Below are 16,027 nucleotides of genomic sequence, written 5' to 3' on the forward strand. Positions count from 1 at the left end.
ACAGTGGAAATTCCAGCAATTCCTGAGAGGCCTCAGACTACTACTGGATATGAGGATAGAGTAGAGCATACAAATGATTCGGGAGGGACATCAGAGAATGATGAATTAAAGTTCGAGGGAGCTACAACAAACGATATAGCAAAAACTGAGGAAATCATGATAGATGATGTTGTGCAGGCTTCCTTCGCCAAAGCTCCGGCTGCGGAATTTAGTGGAGCAAGTCCTTCTGGAGTTTACCCTCAGCTTTGAAACCCAGACAAATGCGCCGAGCCAGGATTACCTCTTTATCTGCCGCTCTGTCTTTCGTTACTCTACCTTTTAGATTCTTTGTTATTTCTATTTGAGGACAAATGTTTTATTTTATGGTGGGGTGAGGCCCACCTTTGTCTGTTATTTGGATATTTGGGTTGTCTGTTCTTAATTATTATTTTAAATTACTGTTTTTATGTTGATGTTTGAGCTCATGGCTCCTGTTGTTTCACTTGTAAAATAATTTTGATCCTTTCAAAAAAAATCGTCACCTTTTGTGTTGAAAGTGGCTGTTCTTTTGTAAAAACAATTTGAATCTCGATTTCGATCAATACTGATGACTTGAATAGTGCTCCCAATTGAATAAACATGAATGTACGACTACGATGAGGCCAAATGAAGTTGCATAGAAAATAGGTGAACTCTTTGTATCTCATTGTGATTAGCCATTTAACAAATTGATTCTCTTGTGATGACCGTTGCACACTAGCGAGTGTGTCTAGTCTTGTTTGACTGAAGTATCGATGCCTTGTGTGATTAGCTTACTTTGAACCATGCATGAATAAACCTAGAATTTGCCCCGTTAGTCTAATAGATTTAGAAAGGTGTACTCTTGAGATGATCTTAGGCTATTTTAAAGAGTGTGAGCCAATTTGACATATACCTATTTTTGTGACCTACCTATGAGCGTGTGAAACTCTTTTGAACACCTTTGAACCTTACCTTTCTTTGGAAGAACCTTGATAAACCCTAGATTTTTTTCATCCACTAACTATATTTCTCTTCAGATATGTTAAGTGAATAGCCAACTGATGCCAAAAGTCTAAGTTGGGGGTGTGGTGAAAGGGAAAAGGAAAAGTCAAGAAGTGCAAGAAAGCCTCCTGAACCTATTGTATTGTAAAACAAAATGGAAACCCTCGATTTAAAAAAAAAAAGAAAACGAAAGAAAAATTTAAAGAAGGTTGTAGAATAAAACTGCAAAAGAAACTGGGTCTCCAAGCAACACATGGAGAATGAATAATAGGATGACTTATGAGCACTAGAAGAAGAATTGAGGAAGGAAGGGATGAGGATGTCTTGAGAACATCACATCTCACGAGGAAAAAGTCACTAAGCCTAAATGGCCATACCTTTGCACTCAGCCCCACTACAAGCCATAGAAAGACCTTTTCGATCTTGAGTAAGCAGGATCGAAAGTCAATTGGAAAATAAGGGCAAACCTATGGGTAAAAACATTCATTGTGTTCCTCTTTTTCAGTGTGAGAATTGTATCTGATTCCTGATTTTAAATTGACTCATATATGTGTGTGAATACGGAATCATTCTTTGTGCGAGGGCATTTAGATACTTTTATTGGGATAGAACTTGCAAAAGTACCAGGTATTGCGAGCATGAGAATATTTGGTGATGGTGTGTCACAATTTGAATCTCTGAGTACACAATTGATCCTTGCATAAGTAAATTGAGTCTTGTTGTGTGCATTCATGATTTAGTCTTGTGTAGCACTATTTGAGGCACCCTTTTTGAACGTCTGAACTTGAGTTTGCTTGATAGCAAGCAAAATCTTAAGTTGGGGGCGTTGATGAGTCCACAAATTGGACTCATTTAGGGCTTTGTTTTAATGTAAATAGTGTCCTTGAATGCTTGTTTTACCTCAATACTTGATTAAAATGTAGAAGTTTCAGGGATTTGAAGTTTTAGTGGAAGCATGGACACTTAGGCGCAATACGGAGCAAATAGGGCTGAAAAGAACAAGAAATGGAATCCTGCGGATCGCCGAGTTTAATTTGGTGAGTGGTCGAAACGACATAAGCCGCCCTTCATTCCAGTACGCAAAGCCTTGAAGGAAGTGGATCAAAAGGCGAGGAATAGAGTAGTCGGTAGGTCACTGATCAGTCCCGCGAAGCAGTACCGTACCGCCCAATGATCCAAAATGCAAGGATGCTAAAGGCAAGACACTGAAGGGGATGAGCTGACCAAAGGGCGGATCTCTGAGTTCATTGGTTATCTCTACTAATGTCGCCGAACAATCCTCCTCTACACAATCTGTGAAAACTATAAATGCTATTTATAGTTTTAGTCTTAGGAGATTGGCGTGTGGAACAATTATTGTTATTATTATTATTATTTTCACTTTGGAACATATTCTAGCTAATATTTTCTCTCAAGTTTGGAGAGGGTTTCGTGGAAACTTGAAGAAATGAGTTATTCTTCCCCAAGTTGGAAGTGGGTCTTCTCTATTAACTTCCCTTTGCTAAATTCAAGGTTTAATATCTTATACCCAGTTGATTTCATTATCATATTAGGTATAATTTCTTATTTCTTGATGTGTGGCTAAAACTCCCATTCTTAGGGTGTTATTTAGCAAATATGGGTTGATATTCTTGTTATGTCTTCCTTGCTAATAGGTTAGATGTATGTAAATGGTGATTTCAGCTAGTGGTTGTGGTTTAATCGAAAGGGTTTGTAGTTGCAAATACAAGCCACCCATGTGTTTTCGGCTTGCCCGAGAGGCAGGTCGTGAAACCAAAACCACTAGACTGATGGCCTAAGGAGTGGGTCGACATGAAGTTCAGCCCGAGAGGGTGAGCCCTAGTCCCATATCCTAACCATCAGCTCGAGAGAGTGAGTAGGGTAAGGTGTAGGCTGGTCTTCATGAGGCATATAGGTGTCCGAGAGGAACGCATTTGAAACAGGGTAAGTTGCCCGAGAGGGAACTTATATCCATTTAAAGCTTAGCCTAGTCACTATTATCTTGCAAATTTCCTATTGAAAACATGTACCGAGAAATTTATCTCAACTTGTATTGCGGTCACATCCCAAGAACCTTTCCCCATACTTGATTTTTCTTGTTTATTTTGTTGTTTTATCACATGTTACAAAACACCCATTTGATAGTTGACACTTTCATGTCACCCCCTTTAATTTACTATGTATTTTATCGCAAATGTGTTTATCTACGACTAATTCGAACGAAATTCTAATTGGCTATTAATCCTCAAAACCTCTCCCTTGGGACACGATCCCAACCCTTGGTTGGGTTACTATATTATCGACAATTCTAGACACTCATACCATAGGTCAGTGTCGTTGGTCATGATAAGCATCAATCTCCTCAATGAATGTGGCCCTAACCTCTAAGCTAGCTAACACTCCACATTTTTCTGAGATGCCCAACTGCATGAACTTAGATTTCAAGATTTGAATTTCCTTAGCCATAGGTCCCTTGGATACACTCAAGCAAGCTAGACTACCCATACTCACTCCCTTTCAGCATATTGTGTATGCCATAGCATTAGCCGTACCAGGATTATATTGAATGGTCACATCATATTCCTTGAGTAACTCCATCCACCTTTGCTGTCTCAGATTTAGGTCCTTTTGAGTGAATACATGTTGTAGGCTGCGGTGGTGAGTAAATACCTTACACTTGAAACCATAAAGGTAATGCCGCCAAATCTTGAGAGCAAACACTATCGCAGCCAACTACAAATCATGTGTCGGGTAATTCCGCTCATGCACTTTCAACTGCTGCGATGCATAAGTTATGACACTCTTATCCACATCAACACAGCACCCAAACCCGAATGTGATGCATCACAATAAACAATAAAACCATTACCTTCCACTAGTAGTGTCAAAATAGGTGTTGTCGTCAGAAGAGTCTTGAACTTTTGAAATCTCTCTTCACACTTGTCAGTCCATTCGAAAGATGCTTCCTTTTCGGTCAACCTTGTTAAATGTGTGGCGATAGAAGAAAAATTATTCACATACCGTTGATAGTAGGTGGCGAGCCCCACAAAGCTTCTAACTTCAGTTATAGAGCTAGGCCAGACCCAATTCTTGACTGTTTCGCTCTTTTGGGGATCTACCATTACCCCTTCCATTGAAACTACATGCCCCAAAAAGGCAACTAAAGTCAACCAAAACTCACACTTGGTAAATTTGGCATATAACTTTTGTCTCCCAAGAACACCCAGAATAATACGAAGATGGTTGGCTTGCTCTTCCTTATTCTTTCAATAGACTAAAATGTCATCAATGAAAATAATAACAAATGAATCAAAAAATGGTTTGAACACACCATTCATCAAACTGATGAAAGTTGCAGGCGTATTTTTTAACCCAAACGACATCAATAGAAACTCATAGTGCCCATAGCGGGTCCTAAACGCCGTCTTTGGTACATACTCATGCCTAATCTTTAACTGATGGTAACCAGGCCGTAGATAAATCTTAGAGAAAACTAATGCACCTTGCAACTGGTAAAAAAGATCATCCATCTGAGACAGTGGATACTTGTTCTGAATTGTGACCATATTCAATTGTCGATAGTCTATGCAATCCTCATACTACCATTCTTTTTCTTAACAAAAAAAATAGGAACACCATACGCGGAAGAACTAGGACATATGAAACCTTTATCAAGAAGTTCCTGATTTGAGCTTTAAGCTCTCTCAACTCTGTCAGGGCCATGCGATAATAAGGAATGGAGATGGGGTGGGTACCAGGTTCCAAATCAATGCAGAAATCTATATCTCTATCCGGGGACATACCAGGCAAATTGGTAGGAAGCACTTCTCTAAATTCCGACACCACATGAATAGACTCAATAGAGGGAGACTCATTCTTAACATCCTGAATATGAGCCAAATATGCCAAACACCTCTTTCCCACTAGTTTCCTAGCCCGAATGAAAGATATGACCTTAGCTGTCTTAGGCTTGTACACCCCTTCTTACTCTAACTCTTCCCTACCCGAGATCTCTAGAGTCATAGACTTAGTATTACAATTTAACACGAAATAATAGGGGGACAACCAAGTCATGCGTAAGAATATATCAAAGTAAGTCATATCCAAAATAATCAAATCTGCCCAAGTTTTAAAACCCATAAACATAACAGGACAATCATGATAAACGTGGGTGACTATTAAAGACTCTCCAACTAGGTTGAAACATGGATGGGTGCATGAAGTACATCACAAACTGTATCAAATTCCAAGGATAACTGAACTGACACGTACAAAGAAGTAGAACCCAAATCAAACAACACATTAACGATATGGTCACAAACAAGAATAGTACATGTGATCACTGCACGAGATGTCTCCGCCTCAGTCTTGCTTGAAAGGCATAAAACTAAGCCATGTCATCGTGATGGACAACCTCATTTCCTGGTTGCACTACTCCTCCGCCTCCATTACCATTACCTCGACCTCCACAGCATCAATGAGTTCCTCCTCATCCACCTTATGAACTTCCTCTACAATTATTATTGTTGCCCGCAGGTACCACTGCTCTAGTCTACTGCTGCACGGGATCCGACATGCGTGGTTGGGGACAATCTCTTCTCATGTGCCCAAGTTCCCCACAATTATAGCAAGTACTATCCAACGACGGTCTGCCGCTAGTCGAAGACGCAGCTCCCTGGACACTCTGAATAAAATTCTGTTGTGGAGTTCCCGAGTAACTACCTGTAGCAATGGGCATGGCAAACTGAATCGGCCGGGCTGCAAGCATCGGCCTACCTGAACTTCTGAGTAAAAACCCTGAAAGTTACCTGAGCTCTTGGCTTTCTTAGCCAAAGCCTTAGCCTTCCCATCACGTCTAACTCCCTCTACTTTCTTCACAAAGTCAATCACCTTATTAAACCTTTTTCCTGCAAAAGTTATATGAACAAACAATATCTGAAGTTTTGGGTTCAATCCATTGAAAAATAAACGAATACTCTCCTCCTCTGTTGTTTCCAATTTTGTAGCATACCTAGACAAGTCATATAACTTAGCCTCATAAGAAGCTACATACATACCATCATGTTCCAAAGCGATGAATTCATCCTTCTTACGATCTCTCAAAGTTTTGGGGACATATTTTTCAAAAAATAGAGCATGAAACTGTGTCCAAGTGAGTGGGGGTAAAACTGACGATCAACATTCTACCCTCCACAACTGCTTAGCCTCACGCTGAAGCTGGAAGGTCACGAACTCTACCCCATGCTGGTGTAGAATACCTAACTTGTGCAGTCTCTCATAACAATCCAAAATAAAATCATATGCGTCCTCACTCTCAGAACCATGGAACATAGGAGACTTTAACTTCAGAAACTTAGCCAACATCTCATGCTCATTACCAGTCATTACCTGACCCAACAAAGGACGGAAAAAGGCACCAAGGCCTTATTATCCATCTACCCTAGGAATAGTAGAGGTAACGGGGCGGTTGATCGGAGGTTAAGTAGCTTGCACTACTTGAAAGATTCCAGGGCCGACCAACCCTTTCAGAAAATACATGATATGTTGAGCTAACACTGGGTCTAAGGGAGGAATACATGTAATCTCAGCCTGTACCTACTCCAATGGTCCAATAGCCTCCTCATTTTCTATTTCCACGTTCTTTTGTACCTCTTCTTGGGGTGCAGGAGGGACCTCTTCCCTAAGAGCATTTTCATTGGTGGCTCCATTCCTAACGGGCGTTGGACCCAACAAAGGACGCAAAAAGGCACCAAGGCCTTATTATCCATCTACCCTAGGAATAGTAGCCGTAACGGGGTGGTTGATCGGAGGTTGAGCAGCTTGCACTACTAGAAGGATTCAAGGCCCGACCAACCCCTTCAGAAAAGTCATGATATGTTGAGCTAACACTAGGTCTAATGGAGGAATACTTGTAATCTCAGCATATACCTCCTTATCTGGTCCAATAACCTCCTCATTTTCTATTTCCATGTTCTCTTGTACCTCATCTTGAGGTACAGAAGGGACCTCTTTCCCAGGAGCATTTTTAATGGTGGCTCCATTCCTGGCTGGTGCTTCCCTTTCTTGACCTCTTCCCCTTCCTCTTCCTCTACAATTTCCTCGATCGTGGCCTCTTGCTGCGGATTCCTCACCTAGCTCATTGACGGAATCTACAGGCTAGCCACCATTGAAACGAGTGTTAACCATATGCGGACAGAAGAAGGAAGAAGACTTGATACCAATTTGCATCGCCAGATACAAATTGGAATCAAGTCATAGCAGGAAAATAGTAGAAACAAAGAGATTTCCTAAAGTCCTGTAGCCTCTCGAAGAAAAGTACAAATGTCTGCATACACTTTATAAGATTCTAATAGACTCATTTTGGTACAATGAGATCAACAAACCTAGGGCTCTGATACCAACTTTGTCACGACCCAGACCATCGTGATTGACACCCACACTAACCCTCTGGTGGGAGAACCATTACTACAACCCGACTAAACAACTTAACAAAAAATTAGGAATTTAAAGATACGGAAGTAGGTTTAAATGCAAAAATTATATAGCGTTCCCATAAACTCCAAGGGTTTAACTAAATAACTAACCAAACTAATGCATAATTTTAAACCCTAGAACCTGAAAATCATTGTACCAAATCATCTAAAGTGCAATAGCCTAAGAAAAAGGGGTACAACCCCAACTAACATAAGAAATATCTAAATAGTCTAAGTTGAAGGAAATGGACTAAACAAAAAGAAGGAATCCATAGCAGCCTAAACGAACTAGCTCACCTTTGAAATTTGGTCTTGATCACTGATCTCCCAGATGAGGTCTATCAATAGTCACCTTAAGATGCTTTGTACTCAACAAAGAATAACCACAGTGTACTGGTAGGATCATGCGGCTATTTTAGTAAGTGAAACATATATAGGCAGTCACAACATACTAAACATGATATGTACATAATATATGTACATCATTTATCATTTCAGGAGCAATGAACATTTCCACATTCTTAATAACATGTAGATATGACATGTAAATTATCCTCTCATGGAACCATACCCAATCTTCTAGTGTGTCGGAACGTAACACCCAATCCCAAGTAGTATGCCGGAACGTGACACTCGATCCAATATATGTGTCGGAACGTGACACCCGATCTAATGTATGTGTCGAAATGTGACACTCGATCTAATCAACCCAACCATAAACACATTAACACTCATAATGTACATAATCATAATCATACAATCAAGTTTTGAATCATGGCATACATTTGTTAATTCATACTCATTTCATTAGGTTTGATCAACAGTGTTTCATTCACATACATACATGTATTACAATGAAGCAATTACAAAACATACATCACCCAAACATGAAATTAAACGATAACCTACCTCAAAACCAAGCTTGAATCCACCTAAGGCACTTGAATCTTCCCTTTCCAGATTCTTTCCGCTTGTTCGTGGTCTAAAAACAACAAATCAATGCAAGGACAAATAAACGAGGCCTTATTACCTGGATTATAATCAACATTATGAACCCTAGGCCAAACCCAGGATCCCATTACCCAACGTAGGGGTTTTTCCACCATTTGTTTCACGTCAAAACCCTCTCTCAATGATAATCACCGAAGAATCAAAGTTCTACGGATTGATAAATAGATTAGGGGAGTAAAAACCTTACCTTTCGCGCTAGAAGAGGTGGAAAATGTCAAGAACACTCCCTGGGTCATTTCTTAGCTCTCAAGAACGAAAATTGAAGAATAAGAACATTTTTGAGGTTTAATCCTAACTTAATTCGCAACTGGGCTTCTACGGCGGACCCTATCCCGCCACAGCTGCCCTTCCCTGGTTGAATAAATTATGCCCAAGCGGCTTGAATGCAGAGAGAACATCAGAATTAGAGTTTCAAACCCCCATTTTACAACACACCATCAACCCTTGACGTTCAAAAACTACCCCTTTATTCTAAGGTCATTTTCAGGAGTTCTACTCACCCGTATTCGATTTCGTAAAGCCGTATAGGCTCCCTAACATCTTGGCTATCCACTAATGTAACCAAATTCATTATTGAATCTCTCATTCATTACCGGATTTCCCTAAATCTCGTATGACTCAGATTTCCTCCAAATCTGGACTAGGCTCTAACTTTCATGTTAGTACTCAAAAGTTTTCTAGCCCCAATTCTTTCGCTAAAGGATTTTCCCCAACGACGGAAATAAGTCGTTACATGTAGTCTCAAAATTTTGTCTAATACATTAAAATAAATGATTAGGACTTAACCCATACACCACAAATAATGTCTAAAAATTGAAATAAAGAAAACTATAAAGTGTCTCGGTCCTCAGAACATGAGGACTCACCAATCTTCAAATCAGAAGAGAGAGATCAACTAGCCACAAGTATGCAAGGTAGGAGCGTCAGACTGTACGTTAGTGAAACAATGTATGCACAAGTATGCATTAGTACATGGAATGTACTAAGTATGTTAGCAATACATAAATGATATAAAATCATGCTAAAAGCACTTTACATGACATGCAATGACCAAGCTAGAGCATAAGAGAAGAGGTGAGATAACACAATACATAATCATGGTCAATGCAAGCTTAACATACTTAAAACACTTTGGGAGATAATTTGAAAGTAACCTAGTTCATTATTGTGGGATGTTTACCATTCACCAACATAGACTATGTGAGCTAAACCTGGAATCATGTGTCTATCCCGCATCAAAAAGAGATGTCCTACTTGCCAAGGTAATTACCATAAACTTCTAGATTATGTGGATCCACAAGATAAGACTTCCTACATGGGCACATCCTTCAGGACAAGGAGATTGCTACTAGAGACCCAACTTCTACTAACGAGAGCGCCTCCATCTCAACATCTTCTTGGTGTTATGTAAGATCACACAAAATAGTCATTTTCATTTCATCATACATGGAAAGACACAATTAAGTTATCAATACAAGCTAAATTCATTTAGAATCTCTATAAATATTGATTCGTCTTAGGTGAGAAAACCTTTCGACCTTATGAATTATTATGTGAGAAAACCTTTGATAATCATGATCATAGTAGCATGTGAGAAAAACTTTCACATTCCCATTGATACTTTTATCTAAAAGCATCCTCATGCCATTTACATCAATTTCATAAAACTATGCATATCTTTATAAATCTTTAGTTCATTGTTCATTGTTCATAGTACATAAGCTTCATTTTATGTTCATAGGCAAAATCATGGATCACAAACATTCGTTCGAATTCAACTTGAAAACATGTAATTACTTCATTCCATGCAATATAAGATAGGAAATAACCAATTATATCATAATTGAGATGAACCCATGAAGATTGAATAAAACCCTAACTTTAATTTGAGAATTGAACTTGTAAAATTGGAAGATCTTCAGAACCAGACGGAGTAAAGGACTGCATTGGTGAATACTAACATACCTTAGTGATCAAGGCCTAAGAGCTATGGTGAATTGGAGATCTTGAAGTGATACCCTAGATTCTTCTTCCTTAGGTTTAGAGAGAACTCTAAGGAAGAAGTTGGAGGGGATTTGGGATTTAGGAGAATGATTTCCGAATGGGTTTAGGACATAAAAATACTTATATAGGTCTTAGAATAGGGGGGTCAAAACGACATAGCTTAGGTACTAGACACATAAAAAAGACTAAAATAGCCCTGATTATAAAGTTGGTGGGACCCTGTATAGAGGAATTCATGGATCGCTTATGCCTTCGCAGTTTGTGAAGGGGATCCATAATAGGAGGGGGAATTTATGATTTCCAGTTGATCGCCATGGCTGGGTAAATGGACCCATTACCTTTTTTTCAGATTGTTTAGGCCTCCGTGAAGAAAGGGGCCTGGTTTACGGTAGGCGAAGATGTAGTGGACCTCTTCATAGTTCGGGTACCTGTCCGTTAAACCCACTACTACAAATATTGGCCTCTTTTTTTACCCGCTTTATACTAAAATGCTTTTGATTTCCAACGATTTGAATAAGTATTAACTGAACAACAAAAGTATAAAAAATGTATTTCAAATTATACCTATTTGCTCTGCTCTTTCGTTATAGTACTCAGTCGCTATAGAAAACGTTGATATGGTAAACTAGATCTCGTCATGGCGAACAAAAGTGACATAACTATCTTTGTTGTAGAAAAGCTCACTATGGCAAAAGTTACTTTGTTATGGTGATCCTAAGTGACTCATCTTATTTCAATACAGAGATTACCCTGAGTTTACTGAAGCTCGTTGTGGCAAAAATTGCTTCTTTATCGAGAATGACAAATAATAACGTAATGCCCCAAAATTTACATGCACAATTTCTTTGTCTAGCCACCACAAACTAAATACCTCATACATTCAAGAGAATATGAAGGCCTACTGATCTCTTATGGTATACTCATCAATTAATGACCTCTAATAACTAAATTATAACAACCGTGTGTAACACTTGAATCGATTCTAGATATTAATTATGATTTGCAGATACCAATAGGACACCTTTTAATCGATAATTCATTCGAATAACTTAAAATATAAACATATTTTTACAAAAGGATAGGAGAAAATAAAAGGAGAATTTTCTAGATGACTCGGAGACTCTGAAGGATTTGTTGTGGACAACAACACATCAATCCATAAGACTATACTTTACATTACTTGTATACTTGTCTGACTAATAACCTAGGCCCTAATACAAACTATCATAACCCAAAATGTATTGACCCTGAAGGTCATTATTTGAATTTTCTGGAAAATTACCATTTTTCCCACATAATAGATTCCCTGAGTCGTGTTGGATCAGTTTCTGAGGTTAGATGGGAAACCGGATAAGAAATTGTAGATTTTTTGAAGTTTTGGAGGCTTTTAAGTTGAAACACTTGACTTGAGTCAATATTTTAAGTACTAAGTTTTATAATGGAATTCGATCAAGTCCATCCGCTCTAGATCATAACTTTTGGGCTAGTAGGACAATTGACTCAAGTCTTAAGGTATTTAAATGAGTTTTGGAAGTTTTTTGTGTTTTGAGAGTTGAAAACATAAGATAGTTGATCAAAGTTAATATGTGGTGGTAACATGCTCGGAATGGAATTTCGACAGTTCCATTACTCTGGAAGGTGGTTTTTGGTCTAGATGTATTGTAGATTTGGGTCCCAAACTAAGAGACAATGGGTTTGTATCATTAGGACAGACATACATCACTTTATGTGTCATTGCACTACATTGTATTACCTTTCATGTTGTTTATTTTCATTTGTGAATGATGATATGTTATTGTGGTTATTTAATTGTGAAAGAATATGGTGATGTGACTATATGTATTGAGGCATAAGTTTCGATGTTCTATACATGCTATGTCTTTATTGAGTGTGAAGTGTTAGATTTGGGTGATTTACTCTATGCACGTTATAGTTGTGGAGGTTCATATAGTGTTGTTGGAGTACTTGTATTCAACATTGCTTTACTTAGAACGACTTAAGTTTACTTGTTGTGTACCAATGTTGTTGAATATTAACTCCTTGCATCTACACTTGTATAGGTTATGAGCCCAGATTGTCTTGATTATCTCTTATCATCATCGTCTGAGGCTTGTTGTGAGGAGTTTGTGAGGTAGGTGCTTGTCATCTCGATGGAAACCTCTTACTATTTTGTTATGTTCTTGTTCTGTTCTAAAAACTAAGACATTTTAGACCTGTATTTCTATTGATTCTAATGTAATAATTGTAGGGTTTACACGAGACACTAGTTCTTAGGGGCTTTTTGAGTTATGTTATGATTTCTGTAGATTTATTTATGCTAAACTTTCATTGGGTTTTACTTCTTTATTTCTATTCTATTTCTTTGGGATTTAGGCTGACATGTCTTGGTGGGATAAGACAGGTGCCATCACACTCAAGTTTGGGTCATGACAAATGGTATCAAAGCCAGGTTTCATGTCTCACCTACGTACAAAAGAGTGTAATATAGTCTCGAGGATTAGTGTGGAGACGTTTGTTACTAATTTTTGAGATGCTATGGTGACTTTTACGAAAAACATTCACTCCTTGACTCCTCACCGTGAGTCCTTGGTCAGGTCTTATTGTCGCTTCATTCCATTCTCTCACTTGTAGTGATGACTCGTGCTTAGTTTTTCATGCGTGTAATTGGGATGTCATCATGTGCTTTTTGTCACAACCCAAAGTACACCCTAAACGTGACATGGCGTATAGGACCCCGAGAGGCCTTACACACGACACTTAGTTTGCATCATACAAGATAATAAAATTTAAAGAGAGTTCAAAAGATAGTTTTATATCAAAGAGTTTGTCAAAAAGTAGTGGAACTCTAATATAGTCTTTAAGACATCTATTACATTAAAGAGTAATTGGTACGTAACCCATACATGGCATACAATATGGAATGTAAAGACCATAAGCAATAAAGGGTTCGATCCTTGGAACATGAGGACTCGCTAATCTTCAAAAGCTACTAAGGTGATCTCTAACCATGGGGATGCGGAATAGGAGCGTCGAACTGTAACATCCCAGAAATTTTTTGAGCTAAGACTCGAACCATCCTTCGTTGTGAGTAGGATTTATGAAGGAATTTAAAATTTTCTTAATTATTAAGATCACTAGATGTAGCAACTTGAATTCCAAAATGAACTAAAGAGAGTTCATTCAAGTCATTCCTAAGTTTTTCTAAGTTTTGAGTCAACTTCAAACGACCATAACTTTTAGCACAAGATGAGTTAAGAAACCCATAGTATATCACATGTAAGGCCTTGAAATCCTCTTTCTAACGTCGCCAAGTATGCTAATATTTGATCTTTTATGAGGGATATATGACTGTTTGAAGTCGGGCTGTCCAATTAAGGAAAGTTACCGAAAAATATAAAGGGTATTTTCGCCTTTTCCTAACCCAATCAGCTTAAAACAAATTTTAGTAATATTTTGGGGAAAAATCTCATTTGTGTTAGTTTTAATCCATCCCCAAAAGCATTTAGGGTTTTAGAGTGAAGACTCAAGTGGAGAAAAAATTCAAATTTTCAAGCGTTCATTCAAAAAATTCAAGATTTCGCCAAGAACCTAGTTCTTTGAGGTATGTAAGCTTCTATAGTATTGGGTTGTTCACCCACACACAAATCATGAGTTTATTTTGTGAATCTATCCATAAATATTGAGCAATCTAATTTCTTGATGAGTTCTTGATAAGTGTTCTTGAAGTTTCCATATCGATTAAGTTTTGATGTAAGATTCTACTTGGGTAAACTTGAAACGTTCATACTCTTAAAATATAAAGAGTTATGTGGCCCATAACCTATCAAATTAAAGGTATTTGAATCTAATTTCCAACTCCACCAATTTCGAGTCAATACAATATTTGAGTAAGAAATTATGACTATTTTAGTAACCTCGTATAATGCTGTTATGAATTAGCCGACAAGAAAACATTAAAAAGGGTCCTTTTTATCTTTTTACCTCCAACAAAACCCTAAACGAATTTCATGACTAATAAAAGGCTAAAATATATTCATATTTTAATCTTTTAATACACCATTCTCTTCTATCTCAAACCCTAGGGCAAAACCCTAAGGAAAAATCAAAGTAGAAGACTCCATTCAAGATTCTTTCAATCTTTTTCAAGATTCTTCTTCATAGTAAATCTTTATCCAAGAATTCCATTCTTTTCAACTCAAATTCCTCCATACAATTATGAATCACTAATGAAAATCATAATTCTTGGTCGTAGAGATTTCAAGAAATTAATTCAAGAATCTCAAGAAAGGTTATCTTGATTGTTTACCTTCAAGCTTGAGTTTCAAGACTTCTAATCAAGATTCTTCAAGAAACTTGTTCTTCCAGGTATGTAAGGCTATCATAGTGTTGGACTAGTTCATCCTCACTCCCTACCTCTACTTTCGGATCATTAAAAAAGTAATTTAGGATTCTTTCCCTAGCTTTGAGTATTTTTGAGATAAGTTGATTTTGAGTTCTTGAGTTCATGTTTCTTTTAAAAATTCTATTCCTAATTACTGAGTTTCTATATTGTTATTGAGATCCTTGAGTTGATTTGTTCATGTCTATATTTCAGCATGAACCCTATTTGGAGTTATAAATTTTGGAAAGCTTTTTTTAAAGCCAACACTTGAGTCCTTAAACTGAGTTTTTGAGAAAGTAAAGATGAGTTTTGAGAAAGGTGTTTCTAAAACATGATTAGTATGACAATCGAGTATGAGATCAATGTTTAAGCAGTATGGTATCTAGTTTTGTCATCAATGTTGAAGCAGTATGGTACCTAGTTATGCCATCAATGTTTAAGCAGTATGGTATCTAGATATACCATAAATGTTTATACAGTATGACTTCCTGAAGCATCAATGATCATATTATAATATGACTTTGAAATGTGTTTGAGAAAGAGTTTTCAAGTACGAGTATATGGGAACTAAGTCTTCCCAAGAGTGAATGTTTTACATTTAAGATGAGAGGAAGCACCAATTTCCAAAAGAGTTTTCATGAGAAATTTTAGTACCATCTCTTTTAAGAGAAAGATTTTTGAGTAATAATCTCAAACCATAGAAAGAATTATGTTTTAAAACATATGAGCTAGTATATTTTAGGACTAGTATTGAGCACCATTATGGGGGAGAGTTCATACAACTCACAGCCTCAACAAACCATGTAGCTGACATGTGTAGAAAGGGCCATACTTTTTAGTTGATTCGTTATTGCTTTTTAGAATAAGCTAGTAGATCCACTTAGTAGTAGGTTTTACACCCCGACAAAGTATAGGATAGTTCTGGCAGTGTGGGTTAGACGATGTATCATCACATAACTCATAGTGATGGTTATCGGTTAGAAAATCTCCTACAGAGTTATATTGTATTTTTATATGCAAATTGAGTTATTATTGTATTCTTCAATACAATTGAGTTATGATCTACTATTTTAAAAGTATTCCATATATTGCATATTTTATTGTTGTTTTATCCTTGAGTATCTTAAGTTGAGTACCTTTGAGTTGAGTATCATAT

This window comes from Solanum stenotomum, chromosome 5 (assembly GCF_019186545.1).
Source record: "Solanum stenotomum isolate F172 chromosome 5, ASM1918654v1, whole genome shotgun sequence".
Lineage (NCBI taxonomy): Eukaryota > Viridiplantae > Streptophyta > Magnoliopsida > Solanales > Solanaceae > Solanum > Solanum stenotomum.